The following is a 15,070-nucleotide window of genomic DNA, read 5'->3' on the forward strand; positions in this document are numbered from 1 at the left end:
TGGTACAAACGGCATTGGCAGATGCAGTAGATGTATAAGAGTACGGTATATACGTATGAGATGAGTACTGTTAGGGTATGTAAACATATAATGTGGCATAGTTTAAAGTGGCTAGTGGTACATGTATTGCATAAAGATGGAAAGATGCAGTAAGATGATATTAGAGTACAGTATATGATACATATGAGATGGGTAATCTCTCTCTCGTCAGGAAGTCCAGGACCCAGTTGCACAGGGCGGGGTCGAGACCCAGGGTCTCGAGCTTGATGACGAGTTTGGAGGGTACTATGGTGTTAAAGTGTGGCTTCAGAACAAGAATGTGAAAGTCCATGAGTGGCCCAGCCAAAGCCTAGACTTGAATCCCATTGAAAATCTTTGGAAATTCTTGAAGATTGCTAATCACCACCGCTCAACATCTAACTTAACAGAGCTTGAGAAAATCTGCAAGAAAAATGGGAGAAAATCCCCAAATCCAGATGTGCAAAGTTGATAGACATACCTAAGATGACTTAAAGCTGTAATCGCTGCAAAAGGTGCCAAAGGTATTGACTCAGGGGTGTGAATACTTATGTAAATTAGATTTTTCTGTATTTCACTTTCAATAAATGTTCACTTTTTTTAAACATGTTTTCACTTTGTCATTATTGGGTATTGTGTGTAGATGGTGGGGAAAAAAATACTGACTCCATTTTGAATTCAGGCTGTAACACAATAAAATATGGAATAAGTCAAGGGGTATGAATACTTTCTGAAGGCACTGTACATTTAGGAACAATCACATACTGCAATTCAATGACATTATGGAAGATGACACTATAAAAGAAAATCCATCAAGTGTGTTATTATATGACATTGCAGGTACATTTCCAGGGCTTTCTAAGATAATGAAAGATAGAGGCTTGGGCAAAAATAACATCCAGCTTAGAAATGCGTGTTAGTATAGAAACTCCTATTTGTAGCGGCATGATTCACAGTAGCGCAGGTGTAGCATACTGTAGCTTTGTTTCTAAAGGTCTGTGTGAACATCTGTTTAGTCATCTCCCTGGAGGCTGCTGTTGGACAGTGATCGATCAAAAGTGTGTTTGGTGGCTTTCCTCTCTAGGCACCAACAGGTGAAAACAGCAATAGCACACAAGTTTATGATTCTTAATAACATTCAAATGAAAAACAACAGAAGTCATGACTAGCAAATGATAAAGCATTCCAACTGATGCAGTCCACTGGACTACCATCAAGGGATTGTGGTAGGAATAAGGCAAAATAGTTATTTGAATGATCATAGATTTCAGCCTGGTCTCATAGACMAGACATAACATAGTAAACCTAAATCAGGGACACCCAAATTAGTATGATATGTTACATTTGGTATGGTTAGATAAGGGTGGATGAGTAGGTGTATAAAGTGAACGTCTAGCAACCTAAAGGTTGCATGTTCTAATCTCATCATGGACAACTTTACATTTTTAGATGCTTTGCAACTACTTAGCATGTTAGCTTCCCCTAACCCTAACCCTAACCTAAACCCTTTAACCTAACCCTAACCTTAACACCTAACCCCTAGTCTAGCTAATGTTAGCAACCTAGACAATGTTAGCCACAACACATTGGAATTCATAACATATCATACATTTTACAAATTTGTAACATACTGTACGAATTGCAATTTGTATCATATCATAAGAATTGTTATTCGTAACATATCATACGAACTGGATGATGGACATCCACAAATTAATACATACCATACGAAATGTAACATATCATATTAATTGGAGCGTTCAGGATTTACTTGTATTACCCCTGGGTCCAGGTTGTAGATTTACTTTACAATAACTTAATTTCAGTGTGGTATAAACATATTTCCTACTGTGATTTCCCGCTGTTTCTACCATCCTTCCATTGTGATGATACATTCATTTCAACTTGGGCAGAAGTTACTGAAAGGGAATCTTCTAACTTTCCTGCCAAGCCTTGTATGCGAAATAATTATCTAAAACAGCACATAATATGAGGAAAATCATAAAGCTGTGAGATTACTGAGGCACATCTCAACTCCCCTATCAATGCTTGGCCTACAACAGCCTGCTGGACACTCTGTGGTAAAGATATTACTTTTCCACCAYCACCTCAAGGGCACCTATAAATGTTTATGATCAGTCGCAAAACTGGGCATGTCTTACCAGACCAACATCCTCCCCATGAAAAACATCCAGCTCATGCAGTGCTAACTTTATTTCCCATTACTGAGAATGTGGCGGACATAGTTCTACATACTGAAATGAAGAGAGAGGGGAATAAACAGAGAAAAGAGCAGTGGAGTTGAGTGAAGAGAGAAAGAGAGATACCGGAGAGAGGAGTCCAGTGCATGGACTGAGAGATAAAGAAATGAGATATAGATAAAGAAAGGTACACCTGGAGAGGAGCAGAGTTCATTTGAGAGAGAGTAAGGGATAGGGGAGAGAGGGGGTAAATTGAGCCAAAGAGTTAGTTGAGCCACCCCTTGTTTCTAGGAAACCATACAGATAATTAATCATGTGAGCAAATATTTAGGAAGAGGACATTATTTCATGGAGTCTGTGAAGGAAAAAAACACATGGAAGAAGAAGTAAGCCTCTTCTCTCCAGTATCTCTCTTTCTCTCTTCACTCAACTCCACTCCTATTTTCTCTGTTTATTCCCCTCTCTCTTAATTTCGGTATGTAGAACATGCCCCTATCACCATCTACGGGACAACAGTGAAGAAGGTGAAAAGCTTAAAGTTCCTCGGCGTACACATCACTGACGATTTGAAATGGTCCACCCACACAGACAGTGTGGTGAAGAAGGCGCAACAGCGCCTCTTCAACCTCAGGAGGATGAAGAAATGTGTCTTGGCCCCTTAAAACCTCACAAAGCTTTACAGATGCACAGTTGAGAGCATCCAGTCGGGCTGTATCACCCCCCGGTAATGCAACTGCAACGCCCGCAACCGCAGGGCTCTCCAGAGGGTGGTGCGGTCTGCCCAACGCATCACCGGGTGCAAACTACCTGCCCTCCAGGACACCTACAGCACCCGATGTCACAAGAAGGCCAAAAAGATCATCAAGGACATCAACCACCCAAGCCACGGCCTGTTCACCCCGCTATCATCCAGAAGGCGAGGTCAGTACAGGTGCATCAAAGCTGGGACCGAGAGAGGCCATCAGACTGTTAAATAGCCATCACTTACAATCACTGGCCACTTTAATAATGGAACACTAGTCACTTTAATAATGTTTATATAATGTTTGTATACAGTTGAAGTTGAAAGTTTACATACACTTAGGTTGGAGTCATTAACTAATTTTTCAACCACTCCACAAATTTCTTGTTAACAAACTATAGTTTTGGCAAGTCACTTAGGACTTCTACTAGGTTAATGAGGCAATACAAATGTGACGTGACTAAAATGTGACTAAAATGAAAGGGCATTTAGTTGACATTATTTAAATGACAAAAATGTGACTAAGACTTAATAATATTTTAGTCACAATGACTAAATCTAAAAAAGGTGCCAAAATGAACACTGTATTACAGTCAAAATGTTTGCTATGGGGTAAGTTGAGCAAATAGAGCCCACAGTGGCGGTGTCATAATACCCATAAAACCTAGCAGTCAAACAGGGAAATGGTTCCAATTGTTTTTCCACCATTCATTTTTCCCATAAGAGATTTTGTTAGAAACACTTAAAATGTGTTTCGTGTATGCTTACCCTGGCGTGACGTTTTGATAACCATGTAAATCTCTCTTGGACAAGGTGACTTTTATCAATTTATTATGCTCTATTTACTCTCTGATTCAAACATGCTAATTAGCATCAAAGTGGACAATCCCTGCAAGCTCCTACATGTTATCTCTAGCTGACACCTTTGCTAACAGGTTAACAGGTATTGTGTAAATTTAAAACTTGCACAAGATAATTCACAGAATTGTCCATTTTAAGAAATGTAGCTAATTTATGAATTACTACATTTAGCTAACATTAGATAGTTAATCCAGAAATTATTACCTTTGCCTCGATTCGGCAGTCTCATCCAGATCATCATGACGTTTGAAGTTCTTTCTGATAGCCACATTAGCAGACAAATAGCATTTCTATTTTGGTGGGAAAATACAGTTGAATATATTGATAAAAGTCATCTTGTCCTAGAGAGATTTAAACGGTTTCAAAACGTCATGCCAGGGTAAGCCTACACGGAACCCAGCCCTTATTTTAAGTGTTAAACAAAAATACGATGGAAAAAATGTATGGTCGAAAAACGATTGTAACCATTTTCATGTTTGACTGCTAGGTTTTATGGGTATTATGACTCATACTGTGGTACTCTATGGCCATAGGGTAAGTTGAGCCAATGGCCATAATACCCCATACACATGATGATTACATTATGCATAGTATTTTTGCAATGTGTCATGCATATGAACTCAAGATAGTGCATTTTTWTTGTTACAGACATCACCAAGCAGGGGTCTAGCCCCCCCGTGATGTTCTTGAGAGAGAAGCCAAGGAAGTGAGAGAAGGGAAGAAGTCCATTCGTGCAGCAGCAAAGGATGAAAAAAAAGACAGAATGACACTCTATATTGACAAAAAAGAAAATGAACATGTACCTGTGCCAAAAAGAGGCTATGATAGGTCTTATCTGACAACATGGAGTCTGATCTTGCTAAACATGCAGTGCCTGTAGAAAGCCTACACCCTCCTTGGATTTCTTCACATTTTATTGTGTTACAAAGTGGGATTGAAATGGATTTAATTGTCTTTTTTTGTCAACAATCTACACAAAAGACTCTGTAATGTCAAAGTTGAAGAAAATGTTTAACCTTTTTTAAAGATGAATGAAAGATAAAACACTAATATACCTTGATTAGATAAGTATTCAATACATGTTAGAAACACCTTTGGCAGCGATTAAAGCTGTGAGTCTTCTTGGGTAAGTCACATAAGAGCTTTGCACACCTGGATTGTGCAATATTTGCCCATTATTCTTTTTAAAGTTGTTCATGCTCTGTCAAGGTGTTTGGGATCATGGATAGACAGGAATAGCATTGGCCACTTTAATAAATGGAACACTAGTCACTTTAATAATGCCACTTTAAGAATGATTACATATCTCGCTTTACTCATCTCATATGTATATAATGTATAGTATACTGTATCCTTCACTATCTATTCCTTATGATCTATTGCATCTTAGCCACTCTGTCACTGCTCCTCCATATATTTTATACTTATGTATTCTTATCCCATTCCTTTACTAGATTGTGTGTATTAGGTTTTGTTGTGGAATTTGTTAGATATTAGGTTTTGTTGTGGAATTGTTASATATTACCTGTTAGATARTGCTGCACTGTCGGATCTAGAAGCATAAGCATTTCGCTACKCTCACAATAACATCTGCTAACCATGTGTATGTGACCAATAAAATTTGATTTAATTTGATTTCCAAAAACCAGCCAAAAATCCAGTGTTTCTATGTGAAACATTTCTGTTATATTTCAGTCTTCTGTGATGTATATAAAGTGTAATATTGGGATGCAAACTGAAAATGTAATACATTTCAACTCTATATCTGACATGATACAGGTTTTTTTTTTTTTTTTAAGCCCATAACCATATGTGTGAGGTGAATGTTTAAGACTACCAAGAAACACTCTGTATGACCCTGATTTAGCCACCACAGAAAAGGTTAAAGATATATTCAATGTCCGATTTGTTATTGTTACACATCCACCAATCATTGCCCTTCTTTATAAGACTTTCGAAAAGCTCCCTGGTCTTTGTAGTTGAATCTGTGCTTGAAATTCAGTACTTGACTGAGGGACCTTACAGATGTTGCATTTATGGGGAACAGAGGAAGGGGTAGTCATTAAAAAATCATGTCAACCCCTATTTCACACAGAGTGAGTCCATATAACTTATTTTGTGATTTGTCAAGCCAAATTTAACCTCTAAACTAATTTAGGTTTGCCTAAACAAAGGGGGTGAATACTTATGCAACGACTATATTTTAGTTATTTCATTTGTAAACATTTGTAGAATTTTCTTTTCACATTGACATTATGGAATATTTTGTGTATATCAAGGACAAAAAATTGCAATTAAATCTATTTCAAACCCACTTTGTAATGCAATAAAATTTGAAAAAAGTTCAACTTTTTAAAGGCACTGTATCAAGAATTTCGCAGACTAGTTACATGGGCTTAGTAGCCTCAAATGCAGAGAACTGGCACATCAAAACAACATCCCTGTCCCAGACTACTGGTCAAGAAATGGAAGGGTAAGTGATATTTAACAGAGAGTACAGGTACAGGATCTGAATATACTGTAGGTACAGTATATATTGAAGCTATACAACGTACCGGCCTCCTGAGTGGCGTAGCGGTCTAAGGCACTGCATCGCAGTGCTTGAGGTGTCACTACAAACCCGGGTTCGATCCCGGGCTGTGTCGCAGCCATTCGCGACCAGGAGACCCATGAGGTGGCACACAATTGGCCCAGCCTCGACTGGGTTAGGGGAGGGTTTCATGGGATTACCTCACTATATCACTATTGGATTAACTAGCTGACTCTCCCTCTGAAGGTCTCTCCTTGGTTCTTCTTTGACTTTGGTAGTTAACTCAACCATCACCCAGTAAGTCTCTGCTCTCTCTACTTTATATCTACTGACTTTTTTGTGTTCTGTGGGTTTCTGCCTGTGCTAGACTAGTTGTTCTCTGGTTTACTACATAGCTATGTCGACCATGGTGGTTGGTTAGCTACCTGCATATACCGGTAACATTATTTGATAACTGGTTATATGGCGTTATGTATTTCCAAAACTTTGGTTTACTTTAAAACTTCTTGTCAATAGGGGGGCGCTATTTTCACTTTGGAAAAAATCGTGCCCAATTTAAATGGCCTCGTACTCTATTCTAGATCATACAATATGCATATTATTATTACTATTGGATAGAAAACACTCTCAAGTTTCTAAAACTGTTTGAATTATATCTGTGAGTAAAACAGAACTCATTAGGCAGCAAACTTCCAGACAGGAAGTGAAAATTCTGAAAATGGGGCTCTGTTTCAGGGCCTGCCTATTCAACTGGCTTATATTAGATATGATGCTACTTGCATACGTCCTTCGCTGATTAACTTTAGCATGATTTATGGTGGAATGTGGTGTCTAGCTTGATCTGAGGTCGAACAAGAGGCTTTTGGGAGTGGCAGGTAGGAATTCCTTTCTCTACCTAGTGCGCGGGAAGCACCTCCATATGTCTTCTGAAAGCGTTCGGTTACACGGTAATATCTCCGGCTCTGATTTTATTTGATACATGTGATAATAACATCGTAAAGTATGTTTTTTCAACGGATTTTTACTACGATTATTCAGGTTTATTGGGACTTTTGGAGTTTTCCGTTCTTTGCGTCGAGAGAAAATGGAACGTCATCAACATTGGCTACATTGTGGCGCGATTCGACAGGAGAAAAGGACATTCTAAAATCAAACAACGATTTATTCTGGACCAAGGACTCCTTGTACATATCTTATGGAAGCTCAGCAAAAGTAAGAACAATTTATGATGTTATTTTCGTATTTTGTGGAAAATTGTATTTTACTCCGCGCTTTTGGCGGGCGCTGTCTCGCAATAAGCAAGCTGTGTTATGGTAAAGTTATTATTTTTTTTAAATCTAAACCGGCGGTTGCATTAGAACCAGTGTATCTTTCATTTGCTGTACAACATGTATTTTTTAGTAAAGTTTATGATGAGTTCTTGGTCAGATTAGGTGACTGTCCAAAATAGCTCCTGACATTCTGGGGAAATGTTGCTACATTTTCACAATGTATAACCACGTTTGCAGCTCTAAATATGCACATTTTCGAACAAACATAAGTTATTGTATACCTGATGTTATGACTGTCATTGATGAAGTTGTTCAAGGTTAGTGATTATTTTATCTTTTGCTGTTTTGCGAATGCTATCTATGCGGTGAATAAATGCGTTGTGTGTGTTTGGCTATTGTGGTAAGCTAATATAATGCTATATGTTGTGTTTTCGCTGAAAACACTTAAAAAATCTGAAATATTGGCTGGATTCAAAGATGTTTATCTTTCATTTGCTGTACACCATGTATTTTTCATAATGTTTTATGATGAGTATTTAGGTATTTCACGTTGCTCTCTGTAATTATTTGGCTGCTTTGGTGATATTTTTGATGGTAGCTGCAATGTAAAACTATGATTTATACCTCAATATAGCACATTTTCTAACAAAATAAATTTATTGTATAACATGTTATAAGACTGTCATCTGATGAAGTTGTTTTCTTGGTTATGACTAATTATATCTCTATTTGGTCGTTTGTGATAGCTACCTATGCGGTTGAAACATGGTGAAAATATGCGGTTGAGTCTTGTGGCTATTGTGTTAGCTAATAGAAATCATATTGTGTTTTCGCTGTAAAACATTTAAAAATCGGAAATGATGGCTGGATTCACAAGATGTTTATCTTTCATTTGCTGTATAGGACTTGTGATTTCATGAAAATTATATTATATGATATCCCTGTCCCGTTAGGCTAGGCTATGCTAGTCAGCTTTTTTGATGAGGAGGATCCCGGATCCGGGATGGTTATCACTGAAAGGTTAATGTAGATGTAAGCCAGGTGTTGATAGRAACTGGCTGACTCACGCGGGGTTAATGTAGCGTTAGCAGGCTAGTAGGGCTGAAGTTAAAGTTAAACCGCCATTAGGAACACTGGAACATGAGATGTAATCTACACCTCCATTAGGAACACTGGAGCATGAGATGTAATCTACACCTCCATTAGGGAACACTGGAACATGAGATGTAATCTACACCTCCATTAGGATGATAGAAATCGCAAACATTTTGTTGAATGATGTAGAAAAACTTTTGTGTAATTATCTCTATAGGCCTACGCTTTCTTGTTCTGAACTTCAAACACAAGTGGGGCGGGTGTGGCTTCGTGACATTGATGCAAGAGCAGCTGCTCACTGATTTGACCGCTCCAATTTTTGCAAATGTATTACAAATAAAAAACTGAAATATCACATTTACATAAGTATTAAACATGAATGAACCATTCAACACTTTCACATTTTCTTCAGACAAGCCGAAATGGCAGACAGTGTTTTGAAAGTTCTTCTTTGAAGAAGTACTTCAGAAAGCATATAATAATACATACATTAATATATACTGTATAGGCCCAGCAGTGGCTTTGTCCTGTTTTCAGGGAGTCTTAGTACAGAGTGTTAGTCTTTCTGGCTCTCTGTGTGCTATCTCAAGCTGTACCCCCCTACCTGATCTGACAGTAATGTCWGGATTTAGGTGTTTCTAGTGCTTCCCCCTCTGGCAACATTTGACAGAACTGCAGAACACAGAGATTAAACAGAGAACAACACACTCCACTGGGCGTATACGTCAATTCAACGTTTATTCCACATTGGTTCAATGTAATTTCATTGAAATTACATAGAAACAATGTTGATTCAACCAGTGTGTGCCCAGTGGGACACACCTTCAGACACACACACCATAGATATGTACACACAGAACAGACACTCACACACAAACTCACACGTGTGCACGCATGAAGACACAAACACACACACACACACCTAACCCTCCATTCTTGCTGTAGGGAACCTTCCCTATGACAGGTAGAGCTGCATGTGAACAGAGTTTACTGACATTTGAGTTTAAGTTAAATGTACACTCAAAGAGGTGCTTGTGAACAGTCTGTCTACATCCATAACACTCACCTCGACCCTATTATGGGATCATGGAGATGCATGCTACAGACTGAATCACAGGTGGCTGGACACAAGTGAGCTACCCCACTGTCATCACACAGTAGCTGTATTTTGACAGGTGAATGACGTGTTAACATGTGTGTTGTTCTCTGTCTTTCCAACAAAATGTCTGAAGTACAGTCACACAGAATATAAAATTGGTCTTATGAATTGAAATATTTTAAATAAACTAACACGAACCACTTCATATCAACATGATTCAGTTTTTCCAAAACGTCTATTTAAAGAGCTCTGCGGTAAAGAACATTTGTTTTACCAGTTATCAGGAGAGCACTTTATGGTCCTCTGGGAGACTTTTGACAAGACTCTAGTTCCCTGTAAGCTACGGGGATGTCACTGAGGACAATGTCAGGACATTTTTAGTAAGTTCTCAGGACATTTATCAGTCATCAGGACATCAAGTGATGATCACAAGAAAACATTCTCTGGGGGACTTTGTCTAGTTCCCTGTAAGCTACCAGGACATCACTGAAGACCGTATCAGGACTTCGTGTGATGATCTCAGGTGTCCCAAACCATTATAAGTAAAGTGATGAAATGGGATGGGGGTGCAGTATATTGTGGTATCAAAAACTTCCATATGAACCAATGTATCCCAAACGTCTTTTTAACAAGCTCTGCGGTGCAGACAGACCCACCTGTGTAGCTCAGTAGGCCGCTGGTAATTATGTCTGGAATGGCGCAAATGGAAAAGCAWCAAACAAATGGAAACCATGTGTTTGATGTATTTGATACCATTCCACTAATTCCGCTCCAGTTATTAACACGAGCCCATTCTCCCCAATTAAAGTACCACCAACCTCCTGTGCTATGTAGCTATCTCTCATACTGTAGTCCTTCCTCTGACCACATAGCTACTGTACAGCATGGTTGTCAACACAACAGCCCACCATGTCGTTCCCTGTCAGTTTTTCCAGAGTTCCCTCATCTCCCCCTCACGTCCTTCCAGTCACCCCTGCTGCCTGTCTTCCAATGTGTCTGTCTGTGGATTCACCCCTCCTGGGCTCTCTCTCTCTCTCTGTACTGTTTCGACTGAGTGCTCCTCCACATGTGTTGCTGGTGACCCCTGGCTGCTGACTAACACACGCACACACACGTACACACACACACACACACACGTACACACACACACATACACACATAAACACACACACGCACAAACACACACACACACACAAACACATACATACAAACACATGCTGGAGGTGACCCCTCCCCTGGCTGCTGACTAAGGTTGGGGTCACTGGAACAAGCTCTGCATTACTCATGGAAACTTTATGACACGTACTGTACCTCTCCTCATAAAAACAGCTATAGGGGACATAAGTTCATTAATTGTATCTAACTTTTATATTACCTGGTTGGGAAGCTGAAAATCGTAAACTGGAATGACAACTTGTTATAAACTTGACTGAACCTGAATTTAAATTACAATCTTTGGAAGGAGAGAGCAGAGACAGTATGCACATAATCTGTAATCTATATTTGTAATCTATATTTCATGATGATTGTTCACCACCTCCTAAGACTAATTGGCAACATTTAAATCCATAATGCTCCTGGGAGCCGCCTCTGCATGATTACTCTGTATGTCTACTGTTTGTGTATTCTCCGAAACACTGTAAGTCTTGGTGATCTCAAATATAACACCCTAGCAGCCCAGTCACAACCTCACWACTATTAGTAAAGAGTAGCTTGAGAACTCTAATAAGACAGAATAAGAATAAGGTTATGTTGAAGTCTATGTTAGAGGTGGAATCCCAGGGCTTATGTTTTTTTTTTAAATGTGGAGGGATTAATTCACCATTTAAAAAGTATCCTGCTGTGCACAGTGGTTATTAGGAAATATTTACAGTCTATATATCATATTGATGAATCACACATTACATTACTCCGATTACTCCTCATCATGATTAATTACTGCCTTCAACTGAAACTCTCTGTAGAATAGTTTAGTATAGTGTGGTATTAGCATACCTGGCAGTTTCAGGAGTAGGTTGGCTGTTCACACACCATTTCTCTAAGCATGTTTTTCCACATTGCTGTGCCTGAGATATGAAGACCACACTACATTGCCAGACCCAGTCTCTGGCTTCCAGACTTTACAGTTTTTTACGATTGCTTACACACTAAAATTGAACTTTTCCCACAATTAGCAAAACCTTACACTCAAGGAGCAAAACACAAGGCTAGATTTGCACAACTGTAAGCACATTGTCAGCTTCACACTATTTGCAAAACATTACACACAGTGATTTGCAAAACAGTAAACACACTTGTATACATCAGACACAGAAGTATATCATGATGTCACTTCCTTGCAATTCCAAAGCACTGACTGTCAAATTACCACACCTATGAGCCAATCTGTTAAACACAGCCATCAGGTGCACAAACACATGATTGCTAAATTGTAGACACACCAATCAGGTTTAAGCACTATAAAAATGCAGCAGGTAGGTTCACCTGCCTTCAACCAAAATGGAAGGAGTCAGAAGAAGAGTGAGGGTGAGAGGAGGAGTACGTAGAGGAAGGGGCCGAGCCAGAGGTCGAGGAAGACCTGAAGCAGGAGGAGAACGTGCACAAAGAAGAAGAGGACCAAACTTATCAAATGACATTCGTGCAACACTAGTGGACCATGTTGTGAACCACGGATTGACGCTGAGGGAGGCTGGACTGAGAGTTCAGGCAAATCTTAGCAGATATACAGTGGCATCTGTCATAAGGACCTTTTGACAGGAAAACAGGTAAAAGAAGATCTGTCTACAMTTACAGTAATCAGCCGCATATTGTATGCACCATATCAGCACTTGTGATACCCCTTCCTGTGACATTGTACAGTAAGTTACATGTATTATTCTCTACAGAGGATTGAGGGTCGGGAACGACAAGGAGGAAGGGGGCCCATATTCACGCAAGAACAAGAGAGATAATAAACATGGTTTTGGCCAATAATGCTATCAGGCTCAGAACTACAAGCCAACATTATCGGTGACCATGCCATTTTCAATAATGTCCATCAGGTCTCTCAGTCAACACTGGCACGCATCCTGAAAAGACATCAGGTTCAAATGAAACAACTTTATCGACTGCCTTTTGAGCGGAATTCAGAGAGGGTCTCAAGCGGCGTCGGCATGAGTATGTGGAGGTTTGTATTGTTCACTTTAGCACTGTGATGTTGCATACTGCACACAGACTTTTTTACATGACTGTATACTAGACCTATCCTGAACTACAACATCTTGTCTTTCACTGTATTTCAGGGAGTTTTGCAGATGGATGCTGAGGAAATCCTGCATTGAATTCATATATATGATGAGACAGGTTCAAACTCACAAAAGCAAGAAAGAGAGGCAAAAATATCATTTCCACAGGCTATAATCAATGTCCAGGGCAACGTGGGGTAACATCACCCTTTGCGCTGCCATTTCACAGCATGGGTTGTCCTCCGTCATCCAAAATGGCTTACTACACACACCTCACATTCTCGCATTTTTGGACGATTGCACCACATCGTCACAGCAGGTAATGAAATGCACCAGATCAAACACGTCATCTGGGACAATGTGTCATTCCACCGCTCTGCTTTGGTCCAGAACTGTTTCAAACTACCATCCACAGTGACAGTACTATACCTTCCACATACTCTCCGTTCTAAAAACTATCGAAGAGTTTTTCTCTGCATGCGGTGGAATATACGATCTCCAGCCCCAGGCTCAGTACCCCTCATTCAGGCCTATGAGACGCCTGTAACCAAGTCGACGCCGCAGCTGGCAAAAGAGTCCAAAATAAGTCCAAAATAATGAACTCATTACTTTATTTATGTTTCTCCTGTCTGCTTGTAATAACTCCTATGATGGAGCAGGGAAGTTTAGATGAATCTTGTTATCTAAACTTCCCCAAAATTGTTGTTTATTATTCTATGCCAGCAAACCACTACACAAACAATGTGTGTTTCTACTGACAATTGAGATGTACAAACTATGCTAAAGGGGACGACGAGGGAACAGTGTCACGAATCCCGCTTCCTGAGTCTGTTTTGCCTGTGTTCTGTCCTGAGTGTTTTTTCCGGTGTCCTGAACGCACCCTGTCTGGTTGCCGGCCGATAGCTAGTTGGGATCTCTGAGTACCCGCACTGTATCATCAATCTATCTCCACACCTGGTCCTGATCATCAACCCTCCACTTCATAAGCGCTGACCTGACATCCATTCCCTGCCGGATCGTTAGCCATGAACAGTATGTGTGCCAGCGTATCAGCCTCCAGTTTGATAGAGTTTTTGTTTTTTTTTTACGTCTTGCTTGCCTTGAACTTACCTCCTCTTTCTGTTTTTATCTTCATCACTCGGAACACTCATCCCATCCCTACCTGTCGTCGGTGACTTCAGTTACTTCTTGGATCTGCTTACTCAATTCCATCAACTCACTTCGCTTCCCGCTCCGCTACTGGATTTTTCTATCACTCTATTAAACTTGTAAATAAATACTCATCTCTTTTATCTTCTTTTGTCCTGGTCTGCTTCTGTGTCTACTTTAGAGAACCGTGACAAACGATCCGCCAGAAGAAACCCAGCGACCTGGACTCCGTCTACATGCCATTACCCATCAGGGAAGATATTGGGACAACACAGCACGTCCTACAGGAGATAGCGATTCAGTCAGAACTTCTCTGCTATTCTTTGCTATCCAGATGCCTCGTTTTCTGCGGATTCTCCACCACCTGGTTCACCCCTCTCACCTGCCGCTTCTGGAGCGGTTTCCTTCCTGAGCCCAATACCGACGCCTTGATATATATCAAGAATTTGGAAGATGCCGTTCATTTCTATGCAGTGTGGTTTAGTGTTTGATCTGCAGCCCCACTCTTACGCCACAGGCTACTATACTTTTGTTATGAATTGTCTGCGTGTATCTTGAATGGGCTTCAGCTTTTGGACAAGCAACACCTGCATGGCTCATACCAGGAGTCACGCAGAGATGAGAAAGCTTTTGACCATCCAGTCCGAGGTAAGGACGCAGCTAAGCGGTTGTTCTCTCTTCGCCAAGAGCTCGTTAGTGCAGATTTGTGACTTGATTGCATGGCTGTGGAGTGGGGAATGAGATTGATGGAGCTGGAGGTGGGGAGCGCTTACAGGGGTTTCGGAGCAACTCAAGGATGACTGATCTCCTATCCGGAGCCTTGTGACTGGGCAGTTGGTCGCATTAATCTATTAGGGGATAAGAGTCGAGAGAGAAGAAG

This window comes from Salvelinus sp. IW2-2015, linkage group LG36 (assembly GCF_002910315.2).
Source record: "Salvelinus sp. IW2-2015 linkage group LG36, ASM291031v2, whole genome shotgun sequence".
NCBI classification, from domain to species: Eukaryota; Metazoa; Chordata; class Actinopteri; order Salmoniformes; family Salmonidae; genus Salvelinus; species Salvelinus sp. IW2-2015.